The sequence below is a fragment of the Amblyomma americanum genome, chromosome 7 (assembly GCF_052857255.1).
Source record: "Amblyomma americanum isolate KBUSLIRL-KWMA chromosome 7, ASM5285725v1, whole genome shotgun sequence".
Taxonomy (NCBI): Eukaryota; Metazoa; Arthropoda; class Arachnida; order Ixodida; family Ixodidae; genus Amblyomma; species Amblyomma americanum.
In genome coordinates this window covers 54,762,903-54,780,216 of record NC_135503.1, presented here as the reverse complement: position 1 = coordinate 54,780,216, position 17,314 = coordinate 54,762,903, and the positions used below count along the sequence as shown (strand labels likewise).

At 48.5% G+C, this 17,314-nt stretch overlaps 1 protein-coding gene across 2 annotated transcripts in view; it reads right to left on the bottom strand.

Annotated features, from left to right (window-relative positions):
* LOC144099131 (dual serine/threonine and tyrosine protein kinase-like) overlaps nt 1-16,815 on the bottom strand; it is a 96,145-nt gene extending 79,330 nt beyond the window's left edge. Inside the window, exon 1 of one of the 2 annotated variants that reach the window (XM_077632227.1) lies at nt 16,447-16,815. The gene's annotated coding sequence lies outside the window, so the exon portion shown is untranslated. The remainder of the gene's footprint in view (nt 1-16,446) is intronic. The other variant, XM_077632228.1, reaches the window with a different exon arrangement.
* Between the last annotated feature and the right edge of the window lie 499 nt (nt 16,816-17,314).

Here is a 17,314-nt window from a genome sequence, read left to right as displayed (position 1 = left end):
CCGCCACGCTGAAGGCTCGAAATGCTAGCCTAATGTACTACAAAACATACTGCTCTCTCTCTGGCACAGGGCCTTTCAAATGCGAGCATTTGCAGGAGCTCAGTTAGCTGCGCATGTTTTTTCTCTGCGCTTTCCCGCCGAGCACATATACACCAAGAAAAAGAGCGTGGCCTAAAATGATGCAACCGGGGAACAACAGAGCGCAATCACTCCGACTGCTAATCAGTCGTGACTATCTTTCCACGCCCCGAGATCAACGTCCTCCGCCCTCGGTGTGCGCTTCATCGCTCCGTCATCTTTCGCAGCGATGACCTCAATGCCTTGCTCCTTTTTTCCGTCTTTCACATCTTTTTATCGAGCGCCACCGCGGAAAGCGCGGTGCAAACGAGTTTTCGCTACTCCGCTGTGGATTAGTAGTGGCGTATCCCTTAACCACTGCACCACTGCGCCAGGAGTGGTATGAGGACTCCCAGGGGCCTATGAATGTAAAGTAGAGAAGTCCCAATTGCGCATATGTGGGCATTCACCCATTATCGCCATCTAAAAAACTTCCATCCGTGAACAATGGATCCGAGCACCGGAAAACCGAAGTGCCTGCGCACACAGTTCGCATCTGGCCTAACTACGCAAATCGACCGCCATTTTTTTTCTCAATTACACTCAGCCCAATTACTGCGGGTGATTCTATGAACTGTTGATGCTTCTAACGCGTGGACGTCTCTTCTTCGTGAACTGTGTTGTAGCGTGGTTGTGACAGGCACTACAGCTGACGACAGACGATCAGGCTGGGGCACAGCTCAAAATGTTCATTGCACGAACTCGTGTCCACAAACAAAACCACTCTTCGGCAGAGAGGGTAGCGGGTGGATTGAACGATCGTCGAGTTAATAGTGCTCATTTTAAAAGGTGACGACGAATTTTCGAGACAACACGCCTATAGCACATGCAACAATCATGAATACTGCGGAAACAGTTGAGCGTGCGGCTAAACTAATTAAATATGACTCTGGTCGTCTCTTGCCTGACAACCAAAATGACAAGGACGGGTGCCGGTGGCTTTAAACAAATGCCTTGAGAGAAAGAAAAAAGACGATTACAAAGTTCCACGGTAATATATGTTCCTGTTGTTGTAACTGATGATAGGATGAAAAGGAAAGTGGACGGACCTGTCCACTGGCTCAAGCTGAGCTCCAATCGCTGCCACGTGCAGACAGAGGAGAGTTGAAAGAGAAGTGAGAGGAAGTACTGAAAGAAGAGACGCTCGTCGCAACAATCGCACCCGCCGAAGCGACGACGCCGACTTTAGCAACAGATATAACAACATGGCTCGAGGTTTCGTCAGCCGAGTCGGCGGGTCTGCCGTATCCATGGGTTACTCCAAGGAGGGGCTGGCCTCTTTCCGCGGTATTACAAGCCATTACAAATTGGAAAGGAACAAATTTCCACCACCTGACAAAGCGTTGGATAAGGCGCAAGAGACCGCCTGGAGGAGACTCCAAACGAGGTCCTTTTTTAGCCCCTATCTATTGCAAAAATGTACCCGGATGACTTTAACCCCGAGTGCAGGTTCTGTGGCGAGACAGCTACGTATGATCCCATAGTATGGTAATGTAAAGAAGAACCTCCACCGGAGGATCTAGTAGAAGTTCCTCCTCTTGAGCAAAGGGAGGCCGTTTTGGTCAGCTAGGACCCGGGCATTCAAGCCTTGGCCACCGAGTGGGCCACTAAGGTCACCGCTAGCTATGGGCTGGAGGCCATCTAGCGCGGACCCTCTGCATCTGCATTTTGACGAAATAAACATTTTCCAATACAGTGGCAAGGAGCCCTCATCTCAACTGGTGAGAGTTCTTATATCTCAGCCTCGAAGGCCGAGGGCAAGCCTCCCCCCTTCCGCCTAGCTTTTCGACAAATAAGGCAGCTTATAGACTCGCTTGTCCTGTATTGAGGGTAGGGTTTTTGCTGGTGGCTGACGCGACAGGCTTTGCATTATACTTAGCATTTGTTATCACATAGCGACGCCTCAGATAAACGTTAGGCAAAACTGTTACTATAAGGCAGCGCTGCAGAGCTAGATGACTCGTATTAGCTCGCCTAAACGTACGCATAGTAAGGACACACTAATGGCATGGAAGGCGCTGACTGCCAACAGCTTTTAACTTGTGCGGAGGGGACATATAATTATATAAACGTGCTTCGACAGACCAGCAAGAGTTGATCCGCTTGTCAGCTGTAGTGAACTCGTGATTTGCATGTAAAATAGCACTATGTAATAAGGGAGTAATTACTCGTTGGCATCCACCTGAACGCAGCCATGCGTCTACAAAGGGAAGCTATACAGCTTTCTCAGAAAGTTTGCAGTTGAAGAAAAATTCGTCCTGTTCCTGGGTTCGAACCCGGGACCAACGCTTCACCGGAGCAGTTGCTCTACCAACTGAGCTAACCGGAACGGCAAGCTTATAATAGGGCACATACATCCCTATAGCTGCCATATTCAGTGTTTATAGTATTTGGGGTGGTAGGTGGTGCTAAGCATCCCACAGCTGTTCGAGGGTTAAGAAGGGAAAACCTATCTTATTTCAGAGTAAATTAAATGTCTGCTCTGAAGGTGTACCAGCGCTCGTGGATAAGGCATGTTTGGCCTACCGAGCAATCCGACGCAAGCCAATAGCTCCAAGGGAAGAGTGCAGGGTGAGTGATGAAGCCAGATTGAAGTGCGACTAGGCGACCGCGCCCTGGAGACCTGGAGACAGCGCTCCAGGTTCGCGCGCGGGGACAGGAAATTGAGGCTAGAAGAATCCGATTGAATTGAAAAGGGTATACGATGCTGCGGTGGAGGGCTCCAGATTAATTTTTGCTGCCTGGGGCCCTTTAACGTGCACTGACATCGCACAGCACACGGGCGTTATTTCGCGTAGCTTCCATTGAGATTCGGCAGCTGTGGCCGGGCTTCTATTTCAAGACCTTGGACTCAGCAGCTGAACGTCAGAGCCACTGAGGCACCGCAGCGGCCCCATTCACAAATGTGTCTGGCAATAAGCCGATGAATCTGCTTGCAAAGTACCAGGTTCCTCCTTGAGGAAACAATGTCTTTCAAAGCGCCATGTGGCACTCATTCCCTCCTCAGTTCTTATTATAGAAGTGAGCAGGACGTACCTCAGTCCTCACTTGTGTGCTTCCGTTGAGCCACAATCATCTTGGTAATGTTTTTATAAAGTATCGATATCACACTATGGCAATATCAATGCTTGTATCAGGTGCACAGAGCAGTTTTCCCTGCGTCCCAGCGTCTTTGCTCCGTTAAGGCCGCAATTTGCACTTCCGCAGCTTATTTATTAACCGAGACACTACGGGGTGAAAAGGTCGATGCTCCGTGCAGTGCTTAAAACAGTCACGCGACCTCTCAGAGCGCTACGAGGAACAGGATAGCCCTCGGGTGGCGAAATTCCGGCGGTATAGTGTTTGAGCTGCGGTGTGTGCCGTCTCATCACGTGCGTCAGTGATGATGTACAGACTGCGTGTTCCCGCACAGGTGACGTCTAGCTACCGTCTACTTCATATCTGCGGGAAGCAATTGTCTGAGGTGCACGTTCTATTCCGAATGAAAGTTTTACGCACTAGATATTCGTACAAGTTCGAGTGCGCTATACAAACAAGCGAGATGGTCCGTAAACAGAGTGGCGGAGGTACAAATGTAGGTAGTCACAGAAAAGTAGAACTGTAGCCGAACAAAGAATTTTAGCCATTAAAAAAAATGAGGCAAGAAAGTATCTGAGACACATGAAATTGTTATGGCGTGCGGATTTATGAGTGAATGGTGGCCGAAATATATAATTTCCATTCAAGGGGGCGAATGCATATCCGGCATGAAAAGATCGAACTAATCAGACAGACAAGAGCTCCGATTAAGGGCAAAACTTGTAAATGTTTGGCGCGTTTTTTTTTTTCTCGTGGAAGGCAAAGTATAAACTTGCGCGCGTTCAATTTACAGAGCACGCCTTCTCCCTCTGTCGTTGAGACACACGGTGGTTTCACTGAGTATTTGGGCTACTCATATTGTCACAGTAATTCGCCGTTCCTTCACCTACCTTTCAATCTTTGGAATGCAGTTTAACGTCCAGGATGGTGGTCGCTGAAGCGAATTCTAATACCTTTACTAAATGGCGACGATTTCTGCACCAGGGCTATGCAGTTACTGCTACGTGGCTGGAACTGAGGACAACATTAGCTTCCCATGAGCGGTCAACAACCGATCTAGAAGGCTAACATCTAAGGGACACCCGTGAACGAAGAGTGACTGCCCCTCTATCGGCGTTTGTAGCCTCTGCGCATCGACCTGAATGAGATACCAACGCTTCCTGAGATCCAAAACATGCTTTGGCAAAGGCCAATAACCTCACTCCATGATGCATGCATTTGAGCCCAGAAAAAAACAAAAACCTATGTGAAAAGGAAGTGCAAAAAAAAAACGGATAGTAAATATCAAGCGTCAACGACAGTAGCGGAGACAAAAGTAGTGAAAAAAAAGGAAATGCCGGCCACTGCTCTTTCGCATCTATACAGGATGGTACTGCGACATACGAACTAGAGAGAATAGTTGAGGTTGCAGACTGGTTTGTAACAGCCCAGATTTGGCCTTAGCAGTCTTTTATCTCGCTTCATTATATAAAATGAGCTGCAGTCCATTTTCTTCTATTTTTTGTAGCGGAAATAAAGAGGGGGAAATGGACCTAGGCGGGGTAAGACATTCGAAGAAAGCGACTCAGGCTACGAGGGACAGCTTAGTGTAGCAATCCGGACAATTTAGACCACCTGGGGTTCCTAAGCGTGCACTAAAAACAAACAGTACACGGGTCTCTAGAATTTCGCCTCCATCGAAATGCGACCGCCGCGGCAGGGCAATGCCTCGTATTTCGGATCAGCAGCCGAGCACCATAACCACTCAGGAACCATACCGGCTATACCGAAGAAGGCATGACAGATGGTCTGTCATGGTTATTAACAGTAGATTCCAAGAAAGAGGAAACCTGGTCGCGGCGGCAGAGATTCAGGCGGACAGACATAATGAAGAAGTCTCCTGGGATACGGAGGCAGCATTTGGCGCAGGACAGGGTCAATCAGAGGTCAACGGCACATGCCTTTCTCCTGCAGAGGACGTATTTATGCTGCTGATGATGGCCGGTGTCACTGTAAAAAGGGGTACTGCACCGCAGCTGCTATCAGCGCGAGTAGTGTGCACCACTCGCACAACCTGCTCCACAAGTGCGACACCCTCATGAAGCGAAGCCGAACGTGGCAGGGTTTCAGGGCCGTCCAAGGACTCCGTTCTTCGGCACCGGGCGAGTATCGTGGTTAGACAGAGCCTTAGCTCAAAACAAACTGCCCAGAGCGCTGTTTGGCCTTGCTAAATACCAACGGCCGCTCAGGACACTCCACCGCGGAAACGCTGAGACGCGTGCGCACGGTCATCGTGTGTTTGAGGAGGACGCTGCCACCGTGCACTCGAGGGCGTCGACCTGGCAGCACGAGAAGCGGCGCGTTGCTGCTGCGGCTACTATCCGTGTGTGGACACGTGATGTCCGGTCATTCGAATGCCGCGCTAAGAATGACAACGGGGTGGTGTCAAGCATCATGCAGAATCACTTATATCGACTAAAGCCAGCTCGTCACAGATACTTCGTAAACTCCAGACAACCTCATCGCTCTTGCACGCCTGAACCTGTGTCTTCCTTCTCAGGCCTCAATAGTCCCTGCGAGTACACTCCAAACACGGATACGCCTATACGGGAGTAAAAAGAGAGTAAGTTGTTCTCTTGCGCACACCCTTATATTAAAGAGTGTGTGCTAGAGGACATCTTACTTCCTTTTTACTCCTTTCTGTTTAGAGTGATGGTAATTTCGGACATTGCCTCTTCTCTTGTCGAGTCGCTATTCGATTTCCTCATTTCTTTCGCCCCTTTTCGTCCCTACGTTCCTAGCTGGCGTCGGCCCTATGAGACAAGCAGCTATACAGCCTGGTCCTCCAGGCCAACGACCAGCTCAGCTTGAGAAGATGAAGCGCAAGATAGGACAGCACACAGAAGAAGGATCGATGGGACATGCGCTTCCAGTCGTCCCTTCTTCTGTGTGCTGTCCTTTCTTGCGCTTCTTAAGCTATGCACATTTCGAGCTCACCTATCAACGTGTTTTACTGCAAGAACCGCTCAGCGCTTAATATTGGACTAAGTGAACCGGACATAACAGCGAACATCGAGCGACGGCTGCAGGGACACACAGGCTGTTGAACTTGTATTGTTTTATTTGTCGTGGCTTTCCATTGTTAATAAGAGCTGATTTTTCCCCTTCCCCTTTATGCGCCCTCTTTCCTTTCCAGAGTCTACGCCAGCAAACCAGAGCCGCCTACTGGTTCGTGGAGGGAAAAGCGAAGGTGCCCATGTGCTGTGCGATGTCAGTGCACGTTAAAGATCCCCAGGTGGTCGAAATTATCCCGGAGCCCTCCACTAAGGCACTTCTTTCTTCCTTTCTTCTTTCACTCTCCTTTACCCCCTCCCTTACGGCGCGGTTCAGGTGTCCAACCATATATGACAGATTCTGCGCCATTTCCTTTCCCCAAAACCAACTATTAATAATTATTATTAACCTCCCCCGCCTTTTCTCCTAACCGTCTCTCTTTGTTTACACCCAGTTTATTTTTTTCCCATGAGGCGTTTGTGAAAATAACCACAGCAGCATTCCTTTTGGCATTAAATAGTACCCTACAGATACAGATTCGTGCCGGATTCCCCAAGGAAGACCAACAAGGTCCGGTGGTCGGGCCCCGACATCCAATATTCCGCATCTGGCTGTCGATTTGGCTGCGGTCCGCATCGGAGCGGGTGTTTCTGTCGGAAGGCATGGGTGAGGCAGGTCAAGAGTAGGTGTCCAATGCCCACTTCGCAAGCCGGAGCGGGACATCGGGGGCAGGAGTTGCCGAAGGGGGCATGGCACTGTGCCGGCTACGACTTGGTTAACATAGGAGTGAGGGCGACATGAAGGCGTAACCTTCGAAGCAAAGCCTCTTCCCATCATACAGTGCCACAAGGAAGGCGGGTGCCGCGCGGTGGGGGAAGCTGGTGTTCCTGTATATAGCATATACAAAAACACTAAGAGAAGTGCTCGAGTGACGCCGGAGTCGTCTCCTGAGGTGGGGGCCGACTGAAAAGGACGAGCAGGCTCTTGGTTGGGGCGTGCTCCATCCACCAATGCTTGTGTGGGGTGTGCACTTTGACGGGTCCTTGTACCCGCACCGTCACAGAGAATTTGTCAGGTCCTGAGTCTCCTGAGCCATAAAGTCGGGGTTGAGAACACGCCGCAGACTGCGGATGGCGCCTGAGGAGTCTTTGATAATGTCAATGTGGCTTTTAGAGGATATTAGAACGGAACATTGAGGAAAATGCTTAAGTGCGCAATTAACATTTCCTTCGTAAATAATGATAGAAAACACCTTGAATCATGTAGAGCGAGGTGAAAGACTCAAGCACCAAGGCTCGCTGCATTGACAACTGCGACGATACTGTGCTGCTCGATGATGTATTGGGTGACATCTTTTTTAAGTCAGTTGTGCTGACGTCTGATGACGGCTGCTCCTGACGGCTGGTCCGAGATACTGGCGCGTAGGGGACGCGTCACAGCTTTTTATGCATACGTCATCGCCTGCTATGTGTGCGTGGACACCCGGTGGCGTTACTCCCCACTCAGTGCTTCTCGCATTTAGAACGTAGTCTATAGACTTGGCTTCATTAAATGGCCAAAAAATTTGAAACAGCTCTTTCTTTCTTGCGGAATGTCAAACGGTGCTCATTAAAATCAGAAAGAACAGGAAACTGGAAAGGTTGGTGCCGGTAGTTCTTTATCGCCTGGCTACCTTGTGTTTGAATTGTGGCATTGGACGGAATGAAGCAATCGATGGTGGGGCTTACCTGGATACAGTGCCGAGAGGATATAGTCATCTATGTATTTTTAAAGCGCGTAGTTTCACACAGGTATCTAGGACGACACGGTTTTCATGAGATATGTGTGCTCTCTGAAAGGTGGCAAAGGAAAACTGGTCACTATTTTCCATTTCCAACGTACACAACATAATGGTTCAGACGACCTACGCCAGTAATATTTCAAGTATTGCGCTTGTCAAACGTTGCTACTAAATACGACCCGAGTGAGTGGGTTAGTCATTGAACATCTTTATTTTAATAATGTCTTAAGCACCTAGACAGTTGTATCAGTCGTAGCGGACATTATTCCTGCAAGCTCCACCAGTCATTCATTGCTGGCTAGGGCGCCACTGACAGCACGTAAGGTTGAGATGAGGGTCAGGGTACGAATGGCGTGGCAGTGCCAGACCATGGGGAAAGTATAAGCCTACACACACAGCAAGTACAGACTTGCAAAAGTTTGCAGTTCACCACTACATTGAAATGAATGGCGCGGTGGATTGTAAACTTGCAACAGACGGTACATTGGGGCGGACCGACGGTGCGGTAGAGATGATAGTACGCTCTAAACCGAAAGGAGTAAGAAGAAGTAAGGTGCCTTCTAGCGCACACCCTGCTATGATAGGGAGTGTGCTCGAGGACAGCTTACTTCCCTTTTCACTCCCATATAGGCGTATTAGTGTTTAGAGTGTAGTAGAGAGCGGTGGGGAAGGTATAGGCCTGTACTAGGCATACTGGGCGCCAGATGGCGGTTTGTGGGCTAGAGGGAGAAAGAAGATTCAGGTGCAAGATGCATATCTGTGCTCGAGGTCAAAAGACTTAGGAGCCACGAAATTTAGTCAGAACAAGGAGAAACCAAATAGCCGATAAAACCATGCATCCATAATTTGTTTCATTTCACAAGGCAGATCGTCGACATTTCATGCCTTCTCAAGAACATTTCAAAGTAACCTATATAACGGATCCTTTACTTGTCAATGCAACGCGGTTTGTCGAGAGGCAAGATGAATTTCCACCACTGGAGTATCTTGAACGCGAAAAAACACCTCTATTCAGGATCGTTTCAATATTCCGTCTTCAGCGAAATGAGCCCACCACGATCGGAATAGAACCCGCGACCTTGCACGCAAAAGCAGAACGCCACAGTCACTAAGGAACAAGCGGGCAAAGCAAACAAAACCCGTTTTGCTTGCTCAAGATGTGAAATAAAATACAGGGTAAAATCGGTGGAACGTCCAAAAAAGCTGCGAAGGAGGCGACAAACAAGATACGTGGCGCTTCTTTGTAGCATATCATATAGCGCAATATCTTACAGACTAAGAAATGTCATGCGCGTGAATTTGAGCCTTTCTTGGCCCATAAATTTGACAGCAAACGTCTCCTTCTGCGACGCATTGCAGAAGGATGCGTGACAGACTCGACGAATTTTCCCGCTCGTCTTCTTTTCCACCAAACATCCTGCGTGACCGATACCGATAACTGTAGCAGTGAATCATCGCGACATAAATTACTTGATGTTGCGGGAACAAAAGTCTTCGTGACGTGGATGCACGACCCGGTGGAACTGATAAAAATCTCTTCGTGCAACAGACAGTCTCTGTACATGTAGCACAAAACACCTGCGCCGTATTGCGTCAGCAGTGGAGTAGCTGATAGCGAGGATAAAAAAAAAATAAGAAGGCCAATAAATAGTGCTGGAGACAATCGCAGGCGACGAACTGCGGCAGGGATACGTACATTCCTCGGAGGCTTGATAGCGCTTCCATTGTTTGCCAACTGTGTCGGCCCTCAGTGCGTTCATTGTGCGTGGACAAGTGAAAACTGAGTCTGGGCGGGCGGCCTCAGGTCCACCGTGACGTGGCAGTTATAAGGGGCGTTCACTGTGAAGCCTATTCGATCGACTGTCCGTAACTACAAAAAGCAGCAGTCGCCACCTTCGAGTGGTCATCAGGCTGAACGTGGGTGTAGGTCATGCTCGAGCATGGACTCTTGTTTCTTTTAACCCTTCGTCATTCCCCAGATGGATGGATGCACGAAAAAAAACTATTCGCCACTTATTTGGGGTGTTCGTGACCCTTACGTGTCCCTGGACGCCGTGTTCGATCCTCGGTCCAGGATGCCACACTTGACAGCTGCCATCGTGGCTCGGCGTACGAGAAATCATTGCACTTCATCGTCCTCTCTGGCCAGCAAGTGCTCCCACTGAGTCACAATTTGTTGTTTATGCTTGGGTCTAGGTCTGCGTTAGGGCAGGTCCATGTGACTTGCTCTAGGGTCAGTTTACACTAACACCACGGACATTTGTCTACGTATTGTGTAAAGAAAGTCTTGAGTAGTTTCTGTAGATGTGGGTAGGTACAGGCTTGTAGTCTGCGCCAGTCTACCACCTCCTGTTTGGTTAGCCTTTTGTGTGGGGCTGGAACGCGACGATGCTACGTGTTGCGTCAGTGAAAGCAGAATGCCTCAGTTAACTATCTACGGCATGACATTCGAAGTAACAATTCATGTCACATCAGCATCATTCAGTCTAAAGTCCAGGATTCTTGGAAATCAATTCTAATTTTGAGGCAAGCGCGGAATATGGCAACGCACTGTTATGGGAATAGCGAAGGCGTGGTTCGTTCTTCCGATGTGTAGCAAAATCTTGTTTTAGAAGTTCGTTCATCACTCGCGTCAAGTGGTTAAGACTGGCACAGAAAACCAGTGGGGAACGTTTTTGATGATAGTAAAACCTTTAATAGCCAAAAATTCAAGCCTGCCGAGGGGAGATCGGTGGATTTAATTATTGTTATAGTGAAATCTTACGATATATAAAAAATTGCGCTCAGAAACTATTTCCCGTTGAACAATGCGCTTTCCAGAATTTCTGGGCATAATGTGCACTGTAGGACAAAACCTCTGCCTATAATATCCAATTAACCTTGCACAGTGCTAGCAAATTTTCTAATCTCAGCGGCCTACGTGGCGATCTGCACCGTTGTCAAGATCTGACTCGCTCCAAACTCTCGCACCAAGCCGGCATACAGCTGGCTTTACGCAGCCTACGGTAACTTCGGTTAGGACCCCGCTCCAGGAGACATTGATGTCTTGGGCGTTATGACGTAATCGAATGGTACGGAAGCTGATACATTCCCTGCATAGTCTTAGCAGTTTTGTCAAGTTAACCTACGACTTGCTATAGAGTAGACGGAAGCCTCATACTTAAATAAACGGCTGGTAGTCAGAGGGAAGTTGAAGATCTTGAGGTATACTACGCTCCAGACTAAATGGCAGCTACTACAGTTGAGCCTCATTATAACGAGGCTGAAGGGGCCCGACGATTACTTCGTTATAGCCATAGTTTTGTTATATCCAGTGTTTACAGAGCTTCAAAGGGGAACCGTCGTTACTTCGTTATATCCATTATTTCGTTATAAACAGTGCATTTATAAATAGTTTTGACTGTATAATCTTACACGACGTGAGCTTCATGTTCCCAAATGTATGCAAAAGCAGCCTTACTGAAGATGCTACATGCGGCAGGTCACCTGATCTGCGGCTCCATGTTCTTGAGGGCGAGTCTTTTGTATCGAGAGCAGTGATGCACCGTTAAAACAAAGCAGGATGAGTTTGCGATAATAAAACATAAGCAATATAGTCCGACACGCGCTCTTCTTTTTAGCCCTATAACACAGCAATTGTCGTCACTGCCGCCCGTAAGTTGCCGGCCGCTTGCTCTTAAAGGTTGCAAGCCAATGAATCACCGGGGTCCGGACCAGTACGGATGCTTTGAAGTCATTGTTCGTTTAACTGGAACTGCGTCGTAATATATGGTAGCTTCGCATTCTCTTTCCGGCGTAAGTTTCCCGAACGATATGCAATTCCTATTTAACTGCCTGCGTCATGCACTCTGTATTTGGCATGGAGGATCATAGTATAGTTGCTGTGAATACGCTTTGTACTCAGCCGTGAACTCATGGGAACCGAATAAAACCAAAGAACTCTTTCCCGCCCACACTCAGACAAATGATAAGCGCTAGCCATGCCGCATGTCACACCCAGCGTCAAACCCTATCCAAAGCCCATCTGGGCCCCAAAACTAGAAGTGGCGTAGTATGTATATCACCCGCTCACCAAATTCCATGTACCGTGGGTATGAGGCGCACATGGGCGACATTTTTCACAGGCAACAGCAAATTGACGTTGGTTTGCGTCACGACATACAACTACGCCGACGCGGACTTATACTTTTAAACGGTGTCTACGTAGTCTTAATGTTGAGTTTTCGCTCGACAATGCAGTGCTCCCTAAAACATTTAAGCACTATGTAAAAGGTAAAACGTTGCCACGAAATCCGATCTGAGTGAGTGAGTCACTGAACATCTAACGTCTTCATTTGATACCACACTCGCAGACGAGACTAAGCCATGTTGTCCGACGACGCAAATAGAACCGGATTCATATTCGTTTATGAACAAATGAACATATGGCTGCAAGTTCAGAGCATAGCACTGGAGATTATGCGACTTAAAAGAAGTGCCATTGTCATCGGTTTTCTGCTATCCCGGCCGCTAGAGCACCTTTGAATGCCGAGAAATGCCTTCTCGAAGCGTCACTGTTGCTTTGCTGGGCTGTTGACCCCGTGAACTCTTGGAAGTGACTGTGCTATGACTAACGCGGCAGATAAGAGTTCATAATGGAGACAACTTTCGCAGCATGAATAAAACGCGCACAGAAGACAAGGAACAAACAAGACAGGACTGTGCTGAAAAGAGCCCAGTGTAGAAGAAATACGTTGAAGTAACACGGTGGTTTGGGCTAGTTGCTCCTGCTACGGCTTCACTGCTGAGCCAACAGAGCGAAAAGTAAAGATTACATAAAAAGCTACGGAGCTGTGAGCCACGCTGTAAAGAAACCCTTCCCATAAATTTCTCCAACCGCATTTTTTAAAGCTTAACGTGCATCAAAACTAGAACAGCCAAGTAGTTTTGCGTCCAGCAGAATTCAGCTTATGCGGTACAAATGCAACTCGTGACACAGAACTCAGCATCCCACCGCCAAAGCCATTCTCAAGGCCACTGCTACGAGTGAGGTTGGAGCTTAGTGAGGTTGGAGCTCAATGAGGCTCCAGCGAGAGAGGTCTTAGAGCGCGGTGAGGTGCCGGCTGATAAGGTTCCGTAGTACTGTGGGGTGCTAGGATGAGACGCTCGGAACAGTGTGAGGTGCCGGCTGATGAGGTTTCAGAGCAGTGACGTGCCGGCGGGTTAGGTTCTAGAGTTTAGTGAGATATCAACGAGAACTGTTCTAGAGCCCAGGGAGGCACGGGAGGATGTAGTTATATGTCGCAATGAGGTGCTGGCGGGCCAGGATCTAGCCTCACCCGCCAGAGCACGGCGAGGTGCTAACCTCCCGAATGCTACAGGCGCCATCAAAACGCAGCTTGTGGAACATTGCAGCGTCCTCTTCGAAGAGGCAAACCGATGCGGTTGCAGCTGTATACCGTAGTGACAGAAACAGACCCTTAGTCAACTCGACCGCTACACTATTTGGTCATGCGTGTTTCCATATGTACGACCAATCGATGAACATGCCTCAGTTAGCCATTTCCTTAGTGCGAGGCAAGATATTAATGCTGGAGGCGCAGAAATCAATCACACGCGGCGGCACTTCCTTTGAGCGCATTGAACCGCGATGCGTCAAGCTCGATTAGCCTCAGTTGTGCAAGGCAGAAGAAAGGGCATAGATGGTTGCTAGCCTAATCGGAGGGGTGGAGACACTATACTTGGCTGACTTGCCCAAAGAGATCCCCCTGTCTAGCCTTGCAAATGGTGACAGTGTATCCAGTTGCCATGAAAGTTCCATTTGAGAGGGTCTCCGGAATCCTAGATTCTCCAAAAGCCGATTGTTGAGGCGTGTTCTCCCCGTTAACAGGAGATATCTAACTGAAACACCTGGATATCGTTCTTCCTAACGCCAGACAGCCCGGTTTAGAACAAGCTAGGGCCGTTTGAACAGCGATTCCATAGCAAGCGCTTGTGGTCGTCCCCTCCAATCTGATTCGTCTTTTGTCTGCGCCCACCTCCTTCCAAACAATAACAGCATGCCTTAAGAGAACATTTCATCTGTGTTGCACCTGCAGCACGTTGTCTAAGCAGTGAGTCAGCGCTAATTAAAAAATCAGCGATTAGCTTTGATGACCTGATAGTAATCGTTAGCTTATGTTATGTTAATGCCATCATACCAACACGCCATGTGAATGGCGCCACGTCAAGAGCAGTGCACAGAACAGAAGCTTGAACAAGCATTTTTTTTCTCCTTCCAGTGCATATGCTAGTGCGATCGCTTTTGCGTATATGGTGACGTACAAACTTAAACACATGCATATATTTGTAAAAGACAGCCACTGTGCTTGCAACACGTCTATGGGCGAGACCGGCCGTGTCGAGAAGATTCGAAAGGAGCGCATCGCGAGGCACTGCGGAATTCGCGCGCAGGCGTCGTATACATGCTCTGCGCGGAACGGAATTAGCAGCAGCAGAGCGCCGAATGCCACGATTCCCTCGCAACCTTCGTTCTGACAGGATGATTGAGCGGTGTAGCGCTAACCGTTCGTTCCTGACCCTTCAGCAGTGCGGCCCCACATTTTGCGCGCGATGCGCGCAGAAGGCGGGGGGGGTCACCGTTCATGATCTTTACATAATCGCCGACACAGACGCACTGAAATTTGCCCTTGGTGTAGCACGAAGCAGCGCAGGCGCCACTTTTCTGCTTTACTTTTCTTTTTTACTTTTAGCGGCAACGACATTTCGCAGCCTTCTTCGTGATGGGCGCAATGCAACTTGGGAAAGAAAATTCGGGGCTGAAAACTATACGCTGTGTGTTTGGTAGGTGCCATACATGCATGGTTAGTTATGCGTTAATGAAAATGAAATGAAAAATGGTTTTTGAGGAATTTCTTTCACTCCCTCCTTTATCCCTTCCCTTACGGCGCGGTTCAGGTGTCCAAAGATATATGAGACATACTGCGCCATTTCCTTTCCCCCCAAAACCAATTATTATTATTAATTTAAATGGCGCAGAACCTGTCTTACATCTCGGCGGACACCGGAACCGCGCCGTAAGGGAACGGATAGAGGAGGGACTGAGAGAGGGAAGAAAGAAAGAAAGAAATGAATGCCGTAGTGGAGGGCTCGGGGATAATTTCGACCGCCTGGGGATCTTAAACGTGCACTGACATCGCGCAGCACACAGGCGCCTTCGCGTTTCGCCTCCATGGTAACGTGCGGCTCATCAGCCAGTAAATGATGGGACAGCAAAGGCAACCTATTCGTTTATAAAACACCGTACAAAATTACAACGGACGACAACATTTCGTTTGAGAAAAATATTTCAAAAATATACTTTTGAAATAGTTTCTTCGTAAACGAAATGTTATCTCTCGTTGTAATTTTGTATACGTTTTATAAACTAATAGCGGCGACAGGAGGTGGGACCTATAAGTTTATAAAGCATTTACAAAAAATACAACGATCGACAATCTTTCTTTTACAAACAAAATATTTCAAAAATATGTGTCAGGTATTTTCTAGTTTTCTTTGATTTACGATTACTGGCCTATACTGTAGCGACCGGGGGACACTACTGCATTCTATGAAAATAAACGTCGTTTCGTTATCAATTAATTTTATGCTGGCAGATTAAAAGTTCACTGTTATGCTTTCATGGCTGTTACACACATTCTGCATAAGTTTCACTGCCTGCTCTCGAAATCTGAAGCTTATGGAAGTCCATAAATCCGCCAGAGGATCCTGGATCCATAAATCTATAGAAGAGATCCATAGATCCATAGGGAGGCGTGCATTTTCAGTGGAATGAAAATAACACGTTCCCAAATCCCAGATTTACTCCAGAAATGCTGCTGCATGTGGCAACACACATTCGCTGTTACTGAAAAGCCGGACATGTTAGCGGCATCAGCAGGCTGCAAACGTCGCGCATTCACTCGCGCTTTCGATCCAGGAAACGGTATGCAGCTACTATGAAATGCAGGGCCTCACCTGTATAGCGCTACCTCATGCGTGAGAAAACAAAAATAAAACTAAAAGAAGCATTGAAACAGTGGAGGTACATTGTAATGTGCCCGAGAAGGGCTCTTAAGAAAGCGACATTTATGGCCGCAGCGAAAATTGCAGGGGCGATTCTGCATTTCAGCAGCAAAGGATCGCGGCTCTGCGAAAGTGAGTTTTTTTTTTAATTTTCGTCGACATTTAGCAGGTTGAAATGCAGGTAGAAATGCAATTCGTATTACTTGCAAAGTTAACATATATCCAAGCAAGCAAGACACGACTGCAGCAGCAAAACTCAGCTACGCGCTAACAAAACATCATTAGCGGAGGCTTTGTCGGCGAGCTTACGCATCTGCACACAACTCCGCACGTTGCATGTTACAAACATATGCCCGCCAAAGACGCGCAGTGAGTGGTACACCCACGAGACTTACCTTCGTGACGCAAGACGACGAAACCAGGTCTGGCAGAAAGCGATCCTAACGGCGAGTACGCCTTAAAGGCGCTGGTCGTCGCCGGAAGCTGTCAGCAGTAATCCATGGCACTGCTTCCTCGTAGCACGGTACTCGTCGTTCCAGCAGGCCTGGAGGGCAACGTCGCTGCAGTACCGGACATGAAGTTGGCAACCGAAGGTGATGCGCAGCAGAGTTGCAGTGCGTGCTGCTATGAACGTGTCCGCGGGATCAGTGGCGGTTGCCGGCCGCCTCAGCTGTTGCCTGCCTGCCGGCTGCGACCGCCGCTATCCTGCTTACGTGTGAATCGAAACAGGCGGCTGCCACACGCGCATGCGCCGATCGCCAGCTGTTCCAGCTCCGGCAGCGAGAGAAAGAGAGAAGAAAAAAGAAAAAGGGCGAAAAAGCAAAACGGCTGGGCCGCATACCTTCGTGCTTTTCGCCAGGCGTGGGTCCGTGAAGTTCTTTGTCCGTCTTCCTCCTATAACGTCTTCCTCCGAATGCGTCGCGTGGTCTCCACCCCCCACTCTCTGTCTCCCCCCCCCCCCCCCCCCCTCATCCGACCTCCCACATCTCTTCAATTTAAGTTTATTGCTGTTCCTTAGCACGTGTTTGTTTCTGTTGGGGTCCACGCAGCTGAGACCTTGCCTCATAGTGCTCATGTGGCCTGGTTTGCGGTGTAACTAACGTTAAACACGGAATGAACGTCGCGCATTAGCACGCACGTTTCGGACTATGTTTTGCGACGTTCGATGAAGTTTTCTTTTGTAGCTTCGCCTTTGCGGAAAACACTCCCGCCACTGAAATCTCGAAGGGAAGGCGTTTTGAGCGTTCGGTATGCGTCTCGGAA